General features: G+C 36.5%; 1 pseudogene; it reads right to left on the minus strand.

Annotated features, from left to right (window-relative positions):
- LOC116129543 overlaps positions 1 to 22,825 on the minus strand; it is a 48,679-nt pseudogene that overhangs the window by 853 nt on the left and 25,001 nt on the right.

Raw genomic sequence — 22,825 nt, forward strand, 5'->3', positions numbered from 1 at the left:
TGGAAAATGAGCTAAATCCGGGATAGCAATCACACTTGATGTATATCCCGTGATTTCTGCGATTGTGCGTCAAAGTCGAGCTAAAAGGATATTGGCAATATCCTCTTTGAAATATCAAGAGATCTGGACTTATCCTTTGAGTCGTCGGATAGCCGTTAAGTAGGTCACGACGAACTTTGCTTTGGTCAAGCTTTATCTTCTTGAGACCTTAAAATCGCAGCGAGCTCTATATGTCAGTGAGCTTCATGTTTCACGAGCTATTGACATTTTCGAGCTTACAGCAAAATTCACACACAACATATGCCCCCCAGTGCTCGGAGGTCGTGTCGAGCTTCGAAAACTGAATCCTTGAGGTTTGTTGTTTATGCTCGAATCCTTCACTGACCTAACTCATGCAAACATGATTTGTTAGAATTTTGACGAGCTGTAATATGCAACCTCGGCTCACGGTGACGTGCTTAAAACTCTGAAGCTTTTCATTCAACGGTTCTAAAGTTGCAAAATAATAGGGCATTAAGGTAATCTTTCGAGCTGGCCTGTTATGCATAAAATGCTGTCGTACATGGTAGTTAATTTTTGTTGCACGTTTTACAACGATAGTTGGCCATGCGTGTAATCGAAGCGACGTGTAGCTACGGTTATGATTACTGGGAATGGCGGTTGTGCGCCCTTCACGGATCGTCGCCACGTGTCCTGATTGAGTGGATCAGATTGCTCGATGATGGAGGGCTGAGATTCATCATCAAGTGAACGGCCAGATCACTTCCAGCCCAATTTTTGACACTATCAAACGGGCTTTGCAACCTAATTTTTTAGAAAATTTAACTTGTGACTTTTCAGCTTCTCTCTCTCTCTCTCTCTCAACCAACATTCTCTTAAGTTCTTCCACTGCAATTTTCCAATGAAAATCATCATTTTCCATTTGCATGTAAGTACTCTAACCTTGCTTTTCCGATTTCCTTTGTTTTAAGTGTTTCATTTTGTTGCTAGGAGGGTATTTGTGGTTACCTTGATCTAAACTCATTGAGTTAGGTTTTAGAAACACTAGATGAGTGACGGCCAGAATCCTCTGCTAGGATTTTGGGTTGGTTGCTAGAAGTCATCGTAGGGTGTTCGCTTGCGAGCTTTCCAGATACCTGAACTAAATGTAAGTGTGGATATGTCGCTTATTGTCGACATAGGTAGTAACACGTGTTTCTTCGTGTTTCAGGTATCTGGAGTTAAGCTACTAGAAATGTCGTCCAGTGACCAAAGTATAGAGAAACGTTTCGTAGAAGGCTACTTGGCAATTTTAACTGAGTCCGAGGAAAGAGTTCTGTAAGAACTCACAATTGAGGTCTCATGGAGTACAAGTGAGGAACCCATTGAAGTGAAACCCCTGCGAACATTTAGGCTTAGGAAATGCCGGTTTACGGATCAGATTTACGCAGCGGAATACAAAAATATTTTGATCCATAAACCTTTGAACCCTAGGATCCTTATACCCGTTTTACGTTGTTTGCATATGAAATAAGCATTAAACAATAATTTCATATTTCATACCAGCGTTTGGAGGCTCCTTCAATGAATTTGGATTCGCTTCTAGTCTAAGATAAGAGTGAGCTCTCGGTATCCACACGAAGATAGGACCTCAATCTCTAAAAGGCTCGATGTGCTAGCTGAACCCGAATGGATCAAGGATGTGAGTGCATAATTTTTCCTTGGAAAAAAAACTTCTCCTTCAACAACGAAGTCCATGGTTTTGGGAGAGTGAGAGAAAGAGAGAGTGGGCGGCTAGGGTTTTATTTTGAGTGAATTATTTAGTTTTGATTTTAATTGCACTTTAAATAGTGCGCAATCAAAAACCTAATCTAATATGGAATCGTAATCAATTAATTCCATGTTTAGATTAGACATATTCCATTGCCAAATCTAGGAAATTCCCACATGGTATTTTAATTTTAATTTTAAATTTGATTTTATATTATCTTTATTAATATTAATATTATTTCAATATTAATATTAATTAATAATAACACACACACACACACACACACACACACACACACACACACATATATATATATATATACAGGAAAGTTGTTTTGATATCCATTTATGTCAATGCCATGAATTTGTTTGAAACCATTGGCAACTAGTCATGCCTTGTAGGTATGCACGTTGCCATTCATGTCAGTCTTCTTCTTGAAGACCCATTTACGCTCTATGGGTTTTACCCCTTCAAGTGGATCCACTAGAGGCCATACTTGGTTTTGGTACATGGAGTCCATCTTAGATTTCATGGCTTCAAGCCATTTAACGGAATCTGGATCCAATATAGCGTCATCGTAGGTTCTGGGTTCATTGTTTTGGTAGACAAGTTGTTGCCATGTTGAGTCACGAGAAAGCCATATCTCTCAGGCTCATGACATACTCTTCCAGACCTATGTAGCTCCTATGCTACTTGAGATGGTTCACTTTGATCCACAGATTGTGGAGTAACCTCCTCATGATGTTCAACCATTTCTTGTGGCACATCATCCCATCTTTCATTTAATGTATCTTGTGGTACTAGAACTTCATCGAGTTTTACTTTTCTCCCACTAGTACCTCTTAGAAGAAATTCCTGCTCTAAGAAGAAACCAGTACGAGCAACAAAAATTTTGTGCTCTTTTGGGTGGTAAAAATTGTATCATTTGGTCTCCTTAACCCCACAAATATACATTTATTAGATTTCGGGCCCATCTTGTTCGAAGTCAATTTTTTGACATAAGTTTTACAACCCCAAATCTTCATATAAGACAAGTTGGGGTTTCTCTCACTCCATAGTTCGTATGGAGTCTTATCCACAGACTTTGACAGCACACGGTTCAGTATGTGAGTCGGTGTCTCTAAGGCATAACCTGTAATACCCACATTCAGAAATATAGTAGGGATTATTTTATAGTCATAGTGAATATATTTAACTAGTTTTATAGAGGAATTTCATAAAAGTTTCAATAGGGGCAAAATGGTCATTTCACACAGAATCACGTGTTCAAGTGAAAAGTGAGTATGATAAATATAATGTATTAAGTGTGCTAGCCATGAGAATAGAGTGGTAGAAAGATTATGGAAAATACACGTGATGTGATGCCGAGATAAATACGTGTTTGTAAAGTAATAGGAAGAAATTAAAGAATAAGGGTAAAATGGTCTTTTCACTCACAACTAGATGAAAAAGTGGTGAGTGTAAGGAAGCAAAATAATGTGAAGAAGATGATACAAATGAGGGTAATTAGGTAAATGACTAAAGGACATAGATGAAATTTCTTAGAAAGTGCAAGGGCATATATATATATATATTATTAGTTATAAGGCTTCAATTGACAAAACCCTAGCCATTCTCACCCTTGGGCACGCCACCTCTCATCCATTTTCTCTCAAGCTTCTTCATCAAATTTCAAAGAGAATTCATAGGGTTTAGCTTAAATTTTTGTAGATTTTCAATCCTAAAGCATCCAAAGGTAAGATTCTAGCACAAAGGTGTGTGATTAAACTTTAAAGTTTTAAATTCTTATGGTTTTATATGATTTAGGTCCAAGAGGAAGAGAATTTTAGCAAAGGGAGGTTATATCATTAGTGTTGCACAAATTCAAGGTAAGTAAATCCAATTTTAGTTTTGATTTGAGCAATAATTGTGTAGATTGATTCTTGTATGTTTGTATGTGATTGTATGGTGAGAATTATTGGCTGTTTTAATGTTGAATGATGTGTAAAATTCCAGCCATGAGAAGTAGTTCATGTGTATGTGGTGATTTGGTGGAATTATGGATGAAATATGGAAGAATTGTTGATGAAATTTTGAAGTGTTGAATCCGGCCAGATTTGAAGTTAAATTTAGTGAGTTTTTGCTCCAATTTTGGTGGATTTGGAGAGATGTGGAAGTGTGGCCAACTAAGTATTTGCATGTGCATGTGAATTGTTTGATGAAAATTCAAAGAGAAATGCATACATGAGTTTGTTAAATCTTATTGAAGAAATTGTTAGAGAAAGGAAAGAATTGGAGTTGAAAGGTTATGTTAGGCTTAACCAAGTGTAAATTTTAGTATTCAAGAGTGCATTTTGTTATGCCAAAATTTAGAATATCACTTGGTCATGTTAGTTCAATGAGATAAATGGCTTTTAGTGCATGGTTCAAGTTACTTGAACCTTTAGTATTTCTTCAATAGCACATTTTATTTAGTTATTGAATTAGAAATTGTGAAACTTATGACTTTGGGAAAGTGTTAGAAGGGATTTACATGTTAAATTTTTACTTTGATATGGCATTGTTGATAGTAGAGAATGGTAGATTATGTCATGACATATCAATATGCCATAATAAATTCTCAAGTTTGTGTACTTGAATTTAGAAAGATCATCCAAATAATGGCTTGGCCAAATGAGTATATTGTTGTTTCTTGTTTTGAGATTAATTACAAACAATATGTAATAAGTGATTTTATTGTATAAAGAATAGAAAATCTTTCCCAAGTATAAATATCAAATAAACATCAAAGAAATAGAAGTTTAGTTTATGTATTAAATACATGACCATTTTAGAAATTGATTGGTATGAGTATAGTTTTCATGTCTTATTATATATTACAAGCCATAGAATTTGCTAGAAGATCTTGAGAATATTTTTGTATTGGCCAAAAGTTTAGTTAAGAATGTTAGAAAGAAATTATAATTTAGCCAAAGTATATATGTTGTGCCATATGTTAGACTGAATTTTCAATGATTAATATGGCAACAAAGATTAATGTATAGAATGTAGCCAAAAGAAAAGAAGAAAGAAGGGCATGTATAACAATTGAAGTTGATGGTCATGTAAGAAAATGCAAATTTATGGCATGAAGATTTGTATTTAGAAAGTTGTACAAGGCATGTTTGTTACATTAGAAAAATATTAGAGAGTTGTTTAATGACATGGTTAGGTGATATATAAGTTTGAGAAAATCTAGTTGCATAATTGGGCAAGTTAGTAGACTTAATACCTAAGTTGTGGCATAACGTTTTATAGAAGAAATTAGATTGCCCAAAATGTAGAATTCATTCCCTAGTTGAATTGTGCCATTTTAATATCTCGCTAATAGAATTATAGAAGAGTAGAATTTGTGAGAGATAATGTACTTGTGTACGTGTACATTTTACATAGCATGATAGAATTAAAGAATTATGTAGAAATTATAGAATCGCATACGTACACACGATGTATAGAATTCAGAAATAAAGAATAAAAAAAAATATTTAAGTTAAGCGTGTTACTAGAATAAGACTTTGGGCTTTCCACAAAAGTATAGAAAAAAAAGCCTTAGAATTAATAGAATACATGCCAAAGTTAGACACGTATTTTGGGATCATGCATAGACAGCATATAAATGCATGACATAGCATAGCATATATTTCAGAAATTTTAAAATTATTAAAAAATGTCTAGCTAGTTATTTTGCAGATTTACAGAGCATGTTTTCAGAAGGCTGTTGCGATGGGGAACCTGTGAGCATTCACTGCGTTAGCTAGTGGCGACAGAGATGCAGAAGTTTCCCACATGCACGCTACCATCAGTGAGCGGCTTCAGAATAGAAAACAGAATTGTACAGTCCGCTAGAAGTGCATATGGATGAGGACTATACCCATAAAGAATTTCAGAATATGCTTACACGGCTAGGGTTCCAAATCCATGCCTCAGCCTAGTTCGATCGGCAAATTAGAACAGAATACAGAAAAAAAAATCAGAAAAAGAAATAGAAAACAGAAAGAATTTCAAAAAAGAAAAAAAGAAAAAAGAATAAGAAATAGAAAACTGAAAGAATTTGAGAAAGAAAGAGAAAGAATTTCAGAAAGAATTAGAAAAGAATTTTCAGAAAGAATACAAACATGATCATTTGCATATGCATCATACATTTTATATGCATTGCATCTCATGCATTTATGCATAGATTAAATAGTTTATTTTATTATTGCGTGTCTGACTAGCCAAGAAAAGAAAATAGAAGCCCACGAGAATAGAGAAGAAAAGAAAATAGAAGCCCATAAGAATAGAGAAGAAAAGGAAATAGAAACCCATGAGAATAGAGAAGAAAAGAAAATGGAAGCGTACGAGAATAGAAAAGAAATTAGAGATATACAAGAAAAGAACAAAAATTAGAAACATGACAAATAGCAAGGAAACTTAGCGATTTGTTGAGTAGAGAAAGAAACAGAAAGTTATAATCTAGCAGAGAAGAGAAATAAAATAATAAAGAATAGCACAACACTAGAAGGATTTAGAAAGATTTGAGAAAAATAGAAGACAGCTAAGTAGTACGCCTGAGAATAAAGAGAGAAAGCAAGCAGAAATTTAGAAGCAGTACAACAAAAATGGGGACAGCGGATTAAAAGTATAGTTAGATTTGGTTTACTTACTGAGGATTTATAGCTCACCCCATTGCTTTCCTTATTTTTGTAGGTATTAGATTGTAGTGGTCGGGAGACGTCAAGCTGGCGAGAGGATTTCATACACTATCTCAGTGAAGAAATTTAGTGTGGATTTATATATGTGAGAAATAATCTTTGTATAATAGTATTTATAACTGGATTAAGGATACAAATTTTAGACGAACACCCTTTTTAAACTAGCAATTCTCTGGATTCTCTCTATAGGATACTCAGTGAATACTTGCCTAGTGAGAAATTTCATAACCCTAGAATGATGCGAATAGATCACTTAAACTCATCATAGACCTAACCATATCAAGTAATTTAGGTCCCATTCCTCCTTTTTGACACACCATTGTATTGGGGTGTATAAAAAGGAGTGAGTTGTGATACTATCCCACACTCATTTAGGTATTCATAAAACCTAGAGCTCGAGTATTCACCTTCTCTATCTAACCGAAGAGCTTTAACACTCTTGCCCAACATATTCTGTACTTCATTCTTGAATTCTTTGAATTTATCAAAGGCTTCAGATTTTTGTCTCATAAGATAGATATAACCATATCTACTGAAGTCATTAGTAAATGTGATGAAGTACGAATATCCACCTCTGGCTTCAATTGTTAGTGGACCACATACATCACTATGGATGATGCCTAACAATTCAGCCCTTTCACTTTGTCCTGTGAAAGGCGATTTGGTCATCTTTCCTAAAAGGTATGACTCACATACCTTAAATGACAAGAAATCAAAAGGGTCCAAAACTCCATCTTTGTAAAGTTTTGCGATGTGGGTCTGATTAATATGACCCAGTCTACAATGCCAAAGGTATGTTTGGGTTTGTTCGCTATGCTTAGCTTTCTTTGTTTTAACATTGAGAATATCCTTATTGTTTAAATCAAGAACATATAATCCGTTATATAACCTTGCAGTTCTAAATAGGATACCATTCAAACTAAAGGAAAGCAATCTATTAGAAATTTCAAAATGATATCCCATATCATCCACAGCATATACTAAAATAATATTTATGGGAATTGAAGGTACGATGTAATAGTTATTTAGTTCCAATAATAAGCTCGTAGGAAAAGTCAAACAATAAGATCCTACAGCTAATGCAGCCACATGTGCTCCATTTTCAACTTGTAGGTCCACCTCTCCCTTGGCAAGCAATCTACTCTGTCTTAGTTCCTACACATCAGTACAAATGTGAGTACCACATCAAGATGTTAAAGGGGAGAAGTTAATCTCAATCATGTACATACTTGAATTTGAAGCGTTTGACTTTTTCTTGCTTGCGAGGAAAGCCTTGTAGTGTTTCCTCTAGTGGTTAAGCTTGCCACAATAGAAGCATACTATCTTCCCACTTTTCCAATGCCCCCTTCAGGCTTAAGAGCATTCTATCCTTTGGGTTTGGACTTGGGATAGACCTTGGCCTTTCCCTTACCCTTACCTTTGCCTTTACCAGTAGCAACCAGTAAAACATGTTTGGACTTTTTCAAGTCCCGCTCCACAATCCTCAGCATATTTAGGAGCTCTGATAGGGACTTCCTCATCATGTTAATATTGAAGTTCATTATGAATGGTAAATAAGAATTAGGTAGTGACTGCAGAATTAAGTCACATTGTAATTCTGCATCAACACCAAAACCCAAATTCTCAAGCCTTTCCATGTAGCCAATCATCTTGAGCACATGAGGACCAAGTTGGGCTCCCTCAGCCATTTAGCTCTTAAACAGTGCCTTTGACACCTTATACCTCTCATGTCGAGTATTCTTTTGATATAGCTCCTTGAGGTGCAAAATTATGGCATGTGCATCCATATTCTCATGCTGTTTTTGTAGTTCAGATGTTATTGATGCTAGCATAATGCATTGAACATTATTAGCATCATCAAGTTACTTTTGATAAGTATCCTTAACTTGCTGAGTGGCATCGGGTGCAGGCTTAGTCGGATAAGATTTATCAAGGACATACAATTTCTTTTCGGACTTAAGTACAATCCAAAGATTTCAATACCAGTCCAAGAAATTGGATCCATCTAGCCTGTTGTCTTTCTTGATTATCGGTCGTAGTGATAGGTTAGTATTGCTCATTTTAATGAATCTACAAGTGCAGAAAAACAAATATTGTTATAATTTTTATTATTATTTAATAAGGTCTTTTATTAAATAATTGCTCCCACTATTTTCCTCAAGCTAATAACTCTCACTATTAACCCAAGAAAGCTTGTTAGCTTCCCTAGTGGATCGAGATCCCATCTAGCCTATTTCAAACCTTTGCATTAGTGAACAAGCCAAAATGGGTTGATTAGGTAGGTCAACAAACTTCATACACACCAGTGATAGCTCTTACTACCAACCTCAAATGCAAATTAAGCCGACAAACCAATCACACAATTCAATGGGCAAAACCATTGTCCTCAAGTGTGATTCTCAATATCAGTAGAGAAGACACTACATGTCACCACGTACACATAACAATTGTACTTCTCTACTATGCCTATGATGTGTTTATGAACCTTCGCTTTGGCGAACATGCAAAACACATCATTTAAGTTGACCCATCACCATTAAGGAAAACTCCAATGATGTTTGACCTCCCACTGGTAAAAGTGTACCCTTCGCTTTAGCAAACAAGGTTCTAACGAACAATGGTTTGATCAAACCCATGGTGATGGAAGACATTTAAATTAATTGACTTAATATACTTTTATTGAGGGGTTTTTATTTTATATCTCACCAATTTTATCTTTATTAGCATCTTATAGTCATAACATACACCCTTAGCATGCATACTAAGCATTAAGGAAATGTGATGGTGCATAGCCTTAACTAAAACCAATTCCCTCGAGCCTAGAGGAATTGGTAGGTCAACCTAGGTTTAAATAAATAAATGGATTCTTCAAGTAATTTGCTTTCTTCTTTCAATTGCTTCTTCTTCTCAAACATTACACAACTTTCAAAACAGAATTACATTTTACATAATTGAAAAGAAACCTCGAGTTACATTCAAGGGGAGTGAGATGAGAGAGAGAAGTTACATTAGAGAGTACAGAGAAAGGCAGGGCACACAAACCCTATTTTAAAATTACATAATCCAAAAATTCTTAAACTAGGTTCATAGGCTTATGCACCAAACACCATGCATATTCATAAACAAGAAGATGCATAAACAATCAAAATTAAATTTTGATTAAGTTGGTAAATTACAAGTTACCCCTTGATTTCGACAGTGTTACGTTTTAGTCCAACAAATTTTAAAATTTTCATTTTAGTTCCTTGTTATTGGGCCTCACTCAATTGGGCCTCCAGAATGTTTCTTACATGCAACATCATATAATAGAAAATTATGGATTTAAAACTATTGCATAACAACGTGATCACGGCCCAAAATTCAGCCCATTGCATCATTACGTGTGCTATCCAAAAATTCCAGATTTGGTGTGCATTTTAACGCGCACCATATAAAGTCCTTTGTTGAAAAACCAATTGCTGGTCAAGGCCAAGTGTGGGGAGCACTTGGACACCATGAGGCACCTCACATGGCACAAATCGGGGAGGATAGCTGCAATGCACTCGCATGTACTGCTGCTCACGGCAACAACCTTTGTGTAGTCGCACAAGGTTATTGTTGTGCCGTTTGCGGCGGCACAACCCAAGGCTACATGCCTGAGCATGCGGCCAACACTCCCCATGCACGACAGCGTGCAACAGCAATGCTGCTGCTCACATTCTGTCCACCAGTGGTGTGTGTTTGCACGTTGCTACTACTACTGTGCGCGACAGCACACAACAGCAACACATTGCCCTTCACAGTAGCGTACTCCAATGATTGAAATCAAGTTTTATTTAATTTCGATCAAACACGAACAAATGCAATATCACAAAAACAACACACATAAACCACTACAGATTTTTAATCAATTTTTCAGATTTTAAACATGTTAAAACCCTAATTGATACACATCCAAACGTTATATTAAACAACATAATAAGGTATAAGAGGGTTTGATACCACAGTAGGTTTACGGATGAGATTTACGCAGCGGAATACAAAAATATTTTGATCCATAAACCTTTGAACCCTAAGATCCTTATACCCGTTTTACATTGTTTGCATATGAAATAAGCAGTAAACAATAATTTCAGATTTCATACCAGCGTTTAGAGGCTCCTTCAATGAATTTGGATTTGCTTCCACTCTAAGATAAGAGTAAACTCCTAGTATCCACACGAAGACATGATGTCAATCTCCAAAGGGCTCTATATGCTAGCCAAACCTCAATGGATCAAGGATATGAGTGCAGAATTTTTCCTCTGGAAAAAAAAACTTCTCTTTCAACAATGGAGTCCATTGTTTTGGGAGAGTGAGAGAGAGAGAGAGTGGGCAACTAGGGTTTTTTTTTTTTTTTTTTTGGTGAATTATTTAGTTTTGATTTTAATTGCACTTTAAATAGTGCACAAGCAAAAACCCTAATCTAATATGGAATTGTAATCAACTACTTCCATATTTAGATTAGACATATTCCATTCCCAAATCAAGGTAATTCCCACATGGTATTTTAATTTCAAATTTAAATTTGATTTTATACTATCTTTATTAATATTAATATTAATTAATAATATAACATTTATATAAATACACACACACACACACACACACACAATCTCACCTATTTTAATTTCCATATGAAATTAAATAAAGGCAATAATCTCAGCAAATTTAATTATACTATGAGATTACCAAATACCCTTTCATCTTAAAAGATGAAAATACCCTTCTCACTTATTTATCCTTAATCTGTCTTCTATGTCTGCAACACGAAGGCTCCTCATCATATTGGCAGTGAGTAGTATCGCGATTGACACCCAATCAATCGTCTCACTAAGTATAAACCAAGATTGGCCTCTATCAAGGCATCATGACCACCTAATAGATTCAGATTTATCGAAACAACTTTCTAATCAACGATATGGTTATTGTGCAATCAAATCATTTCATCATACATTATCTCATCAAGGCTAAGGTACAAAAGTAGTATCAACCTCAGATATCATTGACATCTCGATATTTGGTTATTGGACCAACAACCGGAATAGATTGTTGGATTGAGCTACAACTCAATCCCATTGTGGCCACAGATTTAGTGTTGTTGCCATTTACTGAATTGTTGAGTGAGATAATTTCTCTCATACCTGGGAGTGATGAATCTTCTATTAATCCACCATAGCCTTGATACACTTTTTGATGTAACCAATCTCTGCTATTCTGATAGCTCTAAATAGAACTACGTTGGATTAGAGTCAAACTACACCAATTGGTGTATAAGGCGCTCCAGTGATCTGAAGTCTAAGGATCACATGCACCACCATCCATTAGAGGATTTATTCCACAAACACTGGGGTTACCATCTCTATGAAATCCTTTGGCAGGTCTGCCCAGTGAACTTGCCTATGACAAGCGTCCATGTGTTGCACTAGGTTGTTAGCAAACAACCTTAACAAGTGAGATCAGTCACTACCTTTCGACAAGGTCGTTCAACACTTTGATAGCATTACCTTATTATTTGTGTCTTTAGTCAGAATAATATAGGTCTACAGACATTTCTAGAATAGCCACCTTATGTGATCATAGGGTCCTCACTATCGAGATTTGAAATACTCGATACCCTTGTCACGGTTCTACCATTCTAAGGACATACATCACAACATATAATAAATATGAATTACATAATGTAGAAACAACCTTTTTATTGATCATAAACCATAATAGATTGACTCTAGGGCACCTACTATAACAGGAAAGAACGGATGTTGTCAATCACTATCAAGGATATTGAACGCATAAAAAAGGAGTATGTGATCGAGAGCCCCCTCTATCCACTGAAGGATTGCTCACGGAAGGATCCCCCCAATGGCTGGGTGGCAATCTTTGAGACCTTTTTGAGGTGTAGAGTGTCAATCCCACCTCACCCTTTCATTGCCAACATTTTAATGTCGCCTTCCTTCAATTGTCGAGGAATTCGTACATTATAATAGCAGGAATGTACATAGCTTTTATGTTAGTTGGTCTGGACGAGTTATCTGTCGAAGAGCTCATTCAACTATATAACCTAAAGAAAAGTCAGGATGATACATATTACTTCTTTAAGGCAAAGAGAAAATGCCTCAAAGGATTGGTCAAGGTCCCAAAGAAGACTGAGAACTGGGACTCTGAATATTTTTTCTTTCAGTACAGAGATATTGGTTTCTTCAGGAATGAATCACGTAGGTGCTCTTTTATTTTCTTCCCAGTTAAGTGTCCAATAGTCAGGCTATAGATAACGTATTGTTTTTTCTTTGCAGAGAACCGTGAGCGAAACTTCACACCAGGAAGCTCGTTATGGCGATTGGAAGCTTTTAGTGCTCTACCTAAAGGAGATCGCGATGTGATTGCGCTAATCACTCTCTTGTGCTTGATTTCATTTAGGTTTTGATTTCCTTCTACGAGGTTCAACATTATCTGTGAGAAAGGTTAGTACCAATTTGCTCGCTTTTAGAGTTGTAATGCTTTTTAGTAGAAATCTGATGTGTCATCATTTTCATAGACATGAAGGTTGCTAAGAGGCCCAAGAGCTTAAAATAACAGCCCAAGATTGCTACTGTGATGAAGAAACAGGTCACATCTTCCTACCACCCGAGCAAAGTTGACCCTAAACCAAGGTTATGAGCCAGTACTAAGAGATTCGGAGTCGAGCTTGTAGGAGCCTCGAGCTCAGAGAAGCCTGCAATTAAGCCTAAGAGCTAGAGGAGAGCTCAAAGGAAATTTCTACCGAGCCTAAGGAAGGCTCACGAAAATTGGTGGTAGAGTCCTAGTATATAGCGAGGGACTTTGCCAAAAAGAAAGCTCTAATGGACGCAAAGACCACCGGCTCGATGGCCGATCAAAGTGCCTCGTCAAAAATCAGGATGTAGGGAAAAAACTAACGAGCTAGAGGTTTGATAGTGTGCTTTGAACGCATTGCTTAGGGCCCTATAGTGAAGGATGCTCACAGACTATTTAAGTTGTATAAAGCAATGCCTCCCAAAAAAGGTTGTGTCGTGCCTAAGCAGATAAATAAGGTAACTTTAAGCTCGATTTTTCTTTTTTCGTACTGTCCTCCACACTTTCCTTACTCTCACCCTCTTTCCCTTTGTTTCAGGTTGCCACTTTGGTCTAGAGCTTTACCATGACAACTAGAGATGCTTGAGATTGCGATAAAGTCCTCGTAGAGGTGAGCAATGAAGGAAGAAGCTTGGAAAAATTTTGAAAGCTAAGTGGGAGGTCAAAGTGTAAAGGCGAGTGTCAAACAAAAAAAGAATAGGCAAGAGCCTAGCTCTAAAGATAAGATTTGTCGCAACTTTATTAGGTGGAAAAATCAAAAGACCCATTGGTCTCGAAGTGAGACCACCTGCCGCGGCATTTACAACAAACTAACATCAACTCTCAATTGTGTAGGCCAACCTCGAAGATTTGACGAGCAAATTATCATTTGTGAGGTTGGGTGTATTGCATGCTTGCAAGGACTATAAAGAGGCCTTAGCAACATCATCAATCTGATGGAGGAGCTTGAAAAAGAGAAGTTCCACCATGAGAACATGAGCTGGGAGCTGTCGTGAACCTAGTAAGCTCATGTGGGAAAGCGACCCTCACATGACTTCCTTTCCTCGTTGGGAGTATCAAACCAAGGTTGAAAGGATGAAGGCTGAGGCAGTGGGACTAGAGTTCATTACCTAGACTTTTCTAAGTAACAAAGATTCAGATGATGCCTAAGGGGAAAAAGACCAGGCAAGGGGATGTTAGCTCGCCTACTCTTGATGTGTTTCCTAATGAGAAAAGGGAAGTAAAGAACCTGAGATGGTTAAGAGGGTTACCTAAAAAAATCTGTTTAAATTCTAAGGTCCACCAGGATGGCACCGCCTTAGATAATCCACTTAGGACCTACCTTCAGCTTGGATCTTGAAGTGTATTTTTTCTTTTTTGTACTAAACTTTATAATTAATGACATGAACTTAGTTATCCTTTTAACTTATCTTATGATCTTTATATTACTTTTCGTGAAGTCACTGTAGCTTGTTTTAACGAACTAACAGATAGTGAGCTCGAATTTGCTCTTGAGTTATGCTTTTGTTAGCTTTCTCAAGATCCTTTCGAGCGAATAAGAGGATCTTTTCTTGTGATGAGTGATTTGGTTTAACTGCCTTCTCGAGTCTCACACCGAGTTTAATTAATTCCTCCTTGACATGCTTCCCTTGGTTATTTCTAGTTGCTTTTCATTGGATCGCAGGATATACCTCTTTTGAGCCCGAATTTGCTAGTTACTTCTCAAAATATATGAGTTACAACTAGACCATCTTTTCGAGCTTCGAACTTTGAGTTTTTTTATAGTATCTTACATTATGATTTAATAAACTTGCAAAAATACCTTGAACTGAAAGTACATGCGATATTTATTATGATGGTAATGACCAAAACGGCCTTACACTTCATAACAAAAAAGAAAAAGACTCTATGTCATAAAACTAATCCAAGCTAATCACTGACAATAACTTGAAGATGCTGGCGTTCCATGCTCGCAAAACCATTTGCATTTAAATATTCTAGTGGAACGTTCCTAGGGTGAGCTTTTTCAAATCTTGAAGGGTCCTTTCCATTTGGGCCCAAATCCCCCCAAGCTCACATCTTTTCCTCCGCACAACTTTTCTTAGGAGAGGTCTCCCACCTTGATGCAGTTTCTTACTTTAAGTTGAAATATTTCCTCCTCTTTGTTGGTAGGAGGCGATTCTTATTGAGATTTAACTCATGTCATCGAACAAATCTCTTAAACCATCATGCTTCATTATATTTCTGAGTTCCACCAACCATTACCTCACATCCGTGGGCGAGTGAGAATGGGTCTCTCGTATCGAACTTCTGGTTGTAGTTCTATACGATCACAATACTTTGGAAAGCTCATCTGCCCATCTCCTTTAAGAGATCAAGCTTTTTTTCATAGTATGCTTGATCACTTTGTTCACTGCTTGACCTGACCATTAGCTTGAGGTTGATAACCGTTGAGAAGATTTCTTTATGCCGAGCCTTTCATAATAGATTTGAAATCGCTACTGTCAACATTTTTCCATTGTCAGTAATGATAATTGAGATTCCAATCTGTAAACTATGTTCTTGTAAACAAAATCTTTCAGTTTACTTGATTTATTGTTGCCAGAGGCTTGACTTCTCCCACTTGGTAAAGTGTCGACTCAACCCGGCAAACTCACTCCCATTTTCCTTGAGGTAGTAGGCCTATCAGTCAATTCCTTAAATTACAAATGCCATGGCTAGTAAGAGTTGGAGCTCTTGGGGTGAGCTCAGAATATTCACGAACCTTTAACATTTGCGCATTTTAGACAAAATTGGTATATCTTCATAAAACGTCAGCCATAATTCCCTGTCAGAGTACTTTTACACCATGATTCGCCACCCCCCCCCCCCCCCCCCCCGGCATGATTTCGACATATTCCTTCATGATTTCTTGAGAATGTAGTTGTTTCTTCATGATCTACACATTTAGAGCGGGGTGTTATATCCTCGCTGTAGAGTTTCTCCTTTATAATGAAGGAGGGACTTTGCTCGAGAGTTCTAGCTTTGTTTCTACTTTCTGCATATCTCCGTCTCTGAGTAAGAAGTTATTAAGTCCTCCAACTTAATGTTGGCTTGTTGCCATTATGCCTACTCTAATGTGAGGATGCTAGGCTTTGCAAGAATTTGACTAGAATTGAGCTCGTAGCCTCCTACTCATTGTTGAGGTCGAGCAAGCTAAACATCAATTACGAGTTCTACTCTTTGGGAATCTGTTGCATTGTTTAGCTTTTAAAAAAAATTTGAGCTAAATTTTCCTTTCGAGATAAGATGCTATTCTTTCTTCCTTGGCGGATATTCCCTAGAAATTTGGTGCACGATGAGCTAAAGTCGCTATAGATCTTGATGACTCTACCCATGTCTTAGCCAAATGGATCCTTATGAGCATAGCCTCATACTCCACTTCATTATTGGAAGCAGCAAAACCAAATCTGACTATAGCCGATGGATCTCCCTCGAGGCTTTGACCGGGCCTAGCCTTGCTCCTTTTTTATTAAACATCCATTACATGCAATCCACTGCCATAAGCCTTCAAGCTCTTTTCTACCAAGGTGGTCTTATCTGAACTGCTTGCTTCAGGTGAGCTCAATTCACCTTTAGGTTGATAAGAAAACTCTAAAAAATGAAATTTTCCAGTGCTTGACCTTGATCGTCGTCCTGGTAATTACTTGATTCATGCTGGCTTAGTTCCATTCCCACTGAATATCTACTAATCTTCAGGCTTCTGCATCACCTTTTAAGTGGAATTCTAACATGTGGATGGTATGTGCTTGGAAATATGGCGCAATTTTCTAGCTCCACGAGGGAGCTAAAACTAGCTTTTCCACTTCGGGTACCTCGTCTCACATCTAGTCGTTTACTCACATAATAATGGGCCACTAAATCCCCTTCTCTCACGTATCAAAGTTGTCTGATCGCGAACAAAGAACGACAAATATAGGAGAGAGGTTGTCTGGAATAGGCTTTGATAACAATAGTGGCTGCCCGAGGTGTTTTTTTTTTTTTTTTTTTTCTAGAAAGCTTCCTCGCACTTTTGGTCCGTTTAAACCCTTGTTAGCTTTTTGGGTCTCAAAGAACTGCAAACATCTGTGGTTGCTTGGGAAACAAATTTGTTGAGTGCAACATCGCCCTATCAGGCTATGAACTTCTTTGTTTTTGTTAGGCTTTGCATGTCCAATAGGCCTGAATTTTTTTGGGTTAGCCTTTACACCTCGTTGGTTCATCAATAATCCCAAGACTTTTCCCAAGCTACCCGGGCACACTTCAAGAGATTGTGCATTCGAATTTTTTAGGATGTTGAACATCTCGCTCAAGATCGATGTGGCTTTCTACGACCTTTGACTTTGAGCATGTAATCATATACACTCGACAATCTGGCTATCTGTTCAACAAACATTTTTTAACTAAACGTGGTAGTCACCCCAACGTTCTTTAATCTAAAAGGCATAACCTTGTAACATAAAGACCTCGATCAGTAATAAATGAGGGTTTTCTTCGTCAGTTTGTACAGGGTTTGGTTGTATCCCGAATAAGCATCCATGAAGCAAGTAGTGCACTCCCGTTTGTTGCATCTACTAGTGATTTATTTAGGGTAGTGAAAAGCTGTCTTTAGGACAGTTTATTGAGGTCATAAAATCGACGCAAGTTATCACTTGCCATTTGATTTTTTTCACCAAGACTGGGTTGGCGAGCCAATCCGGATATTTTACTTCTCTTATGAAGTTGATGTTGAGAAGCTTATAACCTCATCCTTGAGCACTTAAGATCCTCAATCCATTCACCTTCTTTTTGCTTGATTGGTGGCTTCAGATCGATATTACCTGTGGCACATCACTTCCAAACTAATTTCCACCATATCTGCATGGACCTAGGAACACATGAGGTTTTCTTCAAAAAAGTGATCAATTTCCTGACAGCTGTTGCTCAAACTACTCCCAATTTTTAGGGCACGAGTTGGAACTTTTAAGTTGACAGGAATCTCCCCAATTCTTCTTTGCCCACTGATGGTTCCTCTTTATGATGGGGATCATTGTGTCCTCAAGTGGTTGAGCTGTGGCCCAGCTTCTGTTATCACCATAGTTCTTAGCCTTGCCATTTCTCGATAGTGGATATTGATGAGTCTTGGAATTGCACTCATATTAGTGATTTTAAGGGTATTTTGTGAGGGAATTAGGTTTAATTGGTTAATTTTACTTATTTTTGTTTCTCTTTTGTTTTGTAGAATCACGGGTATGTTTTGAGTTTTTAGGTATTTAGGTGCTGAAAATGAGGATTTCAAGAATGGACATTAAAGAAGAAAGAATTAGAATCATGTAGAACATACAGTTTGAGAATCAGCACAAACGAAGAAGTTATAGTTTTTTGAAGATTGTTTCACAGCAGAGGATTTTTGTGCCTGGCGTGAGTGAACACGCTACACTAAAATAGTGTAACTTTAGCTACACAACTCTGATTGACATGATTTCAGTGGCGTTTGAAATATAAGATATCTATATAACATTTCTGTTTTTATCGTGATCCATTTCAATCTAAAAGATGGTTAAATTATCTGAAAGTTACATCAGTGCATAGAAGACAAGCAGAGCGGTTCTGGAACATGCCTAGATTCTACACGATAACTTGCTAAAGACCTCAGATTTGGATTATTCTTGGACCATTGCAAATATGATTCAAATATATACAGTTAATTGTTATGGATTGTCAGATTCAAAATTTTTCATGCTAAAAAGTGAAGTCTTTCGTGTACAATTTTTTAGCAGCAGCTTTAGGAGATGGACAGAACACAAAAACTTCGCCAAGCTACCATAAATACCTCAGAACTAATGGACTGTTCCACATATTTTGTAAGCTTTGGAAGTCTAGTTTACCTAGAATTTTACAGTTTTTATTCTGAGATTTCTAGAGGAAGATATTCTTGTTTTAGACCAAAGAGTCGCATAGGAATCCTATTCTACAAGGACTCAAGTTAAGATTAATCCGAATTTTATTCTCCTATGATTTTTCCCATTACTTTCCCACAACCCTGACACTTATAAGGATGTCTTTAGGTATTTTTTGGACAGGAAAAAAATTGGAGAGAATTGGAAGCAAGGAGAGGAGATCTTACCTAGGGTTTTAACCTTTTCTCTGTACTTCATGTTTTTGAAGGTTTTGAAGTTTGATTCTCTATTTTTAAGTGTAACTATTTTCTTTTCTAGGGATCCATGTACCTAACACGAAGGTTTTATGCTTTGATTATTTTATTGTTCTATTAATTCAATATATTTCTAGTTTCATTCATTGCACTTAATTCGATCTTGATGTTTTTCAGAAATAAGTATGGTAAACATCATATGCGAACTTTAAAATACAAAAAATTGATTGTTTGAGACAGGGTAAGGTAAACATCATATGCAAACCTTGAATAGCTCTTTTGAATGATTGGATTCTATTGAGGCAAACATCAGGCTAGATACAGTTTGGTTCATATTTTTGAGTACTTTGTTTTTAATGGTTTCTTGATTGTTGCTTTACTAAACATCCTAGTGATTTAATGGTTAAGAATACTTGGTTAACCCAAACATCAAACGGTAATATCATAATGATGGAGATTGAACCCTAGGAATTGGATTGAGATGACAATAAATTAGTTATAAGCGAGAAATCAGATTGTTATGGTGAAATCGGATACCTAGGTTTTTCTTGCATTGATTTTCAGTTTTATTAATTATGTTATTTAATTCAGTGGTTAAGAATTTATTTTGCTTCCTTAGTAATTAGTTTAATTTCTTTGTATAGAATTTTGTTTATTTATTTGTTTAATTAAGGCATGTACATTAGGATTAATTGATGCTTACAAATCTCTATGGGATCGACCCTCACTTTTGCACACTAGACTACAATAGAGATTCGTGCACTTGCGAGTATAGCTGTCATGGACCAATCCCAAGCCCTGGGCCTGGGCTCGTTTGCGATTGGTCCTTTTGGGACTAGCAGGCCCGGGACTGGCCCTTTGGGATTGGTCCTTTTGGGACTGGTCCCAAATGGGACCAATCGCTCATATTTTTGAGTACTTGTCTTTAATGGGTTCTTGATTGTTAGGCTTTACTAAACATCCTAGTGATTTTAATGGTTAAGAATACTTGTTAAACCCAACATCAAACGGTAATATCATATGATGGAAGATTGAACCCTAGGAATTGGATTGAAGTGATATAAATTAGTTATACGCGAGAATCAGATGTTATGTGAAATCGGATACCTAGGTTTTTCTTGCATTGATTTTCAGTTTATTTTAATTATGTTATTTAATTCAGTTGGTTAAGAATTTTATTTGCTTCCTTAGTAATTAGTTTAATTTCTTTGTAGAAATTTTGTTTATTTTTTTGTTTAATTAAGGCATAGTACATTAGGATTAATTGAGTGCTTACAAATCTCTATGGATCGACCCTCACTTTTGCACACTAGACTACAATAGAGATTCGTGCACTTGCGAGATAGCTGGTCATGGACCAATCCCAAGCAGGCCCGGCCTGGGCTCGTTCGATTGGTCCTTTTGGGACTAGGAGCCCGGACTGGGCCCATTTGGGATTGGTCCTTTGGACTGGTCCCAAATGGGACCAATGCTCATATTTTTGAGTACTTGTTTTTAATGGTCTTGATTGTTAGGCTTTACTAAACATCCTAGTGATTTTAATGGTTAAGAATACTTTGTTAAACCAAACTCAAACGGTAATATCATAATGATGGAAGATTGAACCCAGGAATTGGATTGAGATGACAATAAATTAGTTAAAGCGGAGAATCAGATTGTTATGGTGAAATCGGATACCTAGGTTTTTCTTGCATTGATTTCAGTTTTTTTAATTATGTTATTTAATTCAGTTGGTTAAGAATTTTTTTGCTTCCTTAGTATTAGTTTAATTTCTTTGTATAGAATTTTGTTTATTTTATTTGTTTAATTAAGGCATAGTACATTAGGATTAATTGAGTGCTTACAAATCTCTATGGGATCGACCCTCACTTTTGCACACTAGACTACAATAGAGATTCGTGCACTTGCGAGTATAGCTGGTCATGGACCAATCCCAAGCAGCCCGGGCTTGGGCCCGTTTGCGATTGGTCTTTTGGGACTAGCAGCCCGGGACTGGGCCCATTTGGGATTGGTCCTTTGGGACTGGTCCCAAATGGGACCAATCGCTCATGGGCCTAGGACCGGTCCTAGGCCCTAGCAATATTAGGATCCGGACCGGTCCCTAGGACTAGTCTTATGGCCCAGGACAGGTCCTATGGGCCTGAAAAATTTATTCCCCCCCCCCCCCCCCCCCCCCCCAATCTTTTTTTATATTTTAGGGGCGAAATAAAATTTGTAGGGGTTTTTTAGTATTTTTCATAGGTAGATTAGTAAGTTTCTAAAAATTTAATTAATTTTAAAAAACAATAAATTAATAGTTAATTTTAATTTTTAACATAAATGTAATATTCACATTTCACACATTCACGCTTCATAAATAAACAATTAAATAATTTTTTTAATTAAATTATTCATCTTCATTGTCAACAATATTTACATCATTCAAATCTATATTCCTAAAGAGTTTGAGTAGTTCGGGATCTTCAGGGTGCTATTGTAGTCTTCTTTCTGCATGAGTCCAATCCTGTAAACACATTATCACTTCAATCATCTCATCGGTTAAAGAACATCTTCTATCTTCAACAATCCGACCACTCGTTGAAAATGTTGACTTGGATGCAATTGTAGAAACCGGCACAGATAAAATGTCACGTGACATTTGGGCTACAATGGGGAATCCACTTTCATGTTGGTTCCACCATTGAAGAACATTGGGTATTCAATTACAAGCCTTCTGATGTCACTAAGTTGACGATATAATTACTTGTGACTTAATATGCACGATATAATACATAAAATCTGCAACTAACGTTTGGAAAACCAAACCAACTAGTTTAATAAGGAAACTGGAGCAGAACCTTGTGATTTATAGAGCAAAATTTGGGGCATGAGTTCATTATAAAAGCACACTAAAAACATAGTTATACAGTTGTTGAATTGAATTTGCCCAACTAAGCCACCTCTGAATCACTTATTGAATAATGAATACCCATGAAATCTATCAGATTTCATAAATGGGTATAAATGTACAAGTGTCGTGTTGTCACCATGATGACATTTTCATTCTCAGAGCCCTACCGTGTATAAGAAAGTCTGATATAAAGACCTATAAGTAATTAACTCTAGAAAACCAAAAACGACAGAGATAATCATTACATGATAAAATATCTCTTATATAGTCAATGTCAAACACTAATTATATTATTATACGAGAAATCCTAAGACGATAATTCCCTATTAGTAGAAAAAAAGGTACTTAGATTGGCTCGTTCTGGAAGGAAGATATTCAGATTGACTTGAATCTCATCTAAGGTAACCGAAGATCATGCAACTTCCTAATTCTATTAATTTGAATCTTACCTCAACTCTATCATATAAATGGGTGTTATATAAACCTTATCATAACCTGTCTCTGTGGGAGAAGATACAAAAAAATTAGTTCAATGTAATCATAAATACCTTAATAAAATTCTTCTTTCATTATTATTCTTAATTATTTCTTGTTGATTATTTATAATCACGCAGCCATGAATTTAGATTTTATCGAAGTCAATCGGATTACATTAATTGTTTGAGATTTCGTAACAATACAAACTAATCTTCACCAACAATTAATTTTAAAAAATCAAACCCATTAAATAAATTGAA

Source organism: Pistacia vera, unplaced genomic scaffold, assembly GCF_008641045.1.
Source record: "Pistacia vera cultivar Batoury unplaced genomic scaffold, PisVer_v2 Contig212, whole genome shotgun sequence".
Taxonomy (NCBI): Eukaryota; Viridiplantae; Streptophyta; class Magnoliopsida; order Sapindales; family Anacardiaceae; genus Pistacia; species Pistacia vera.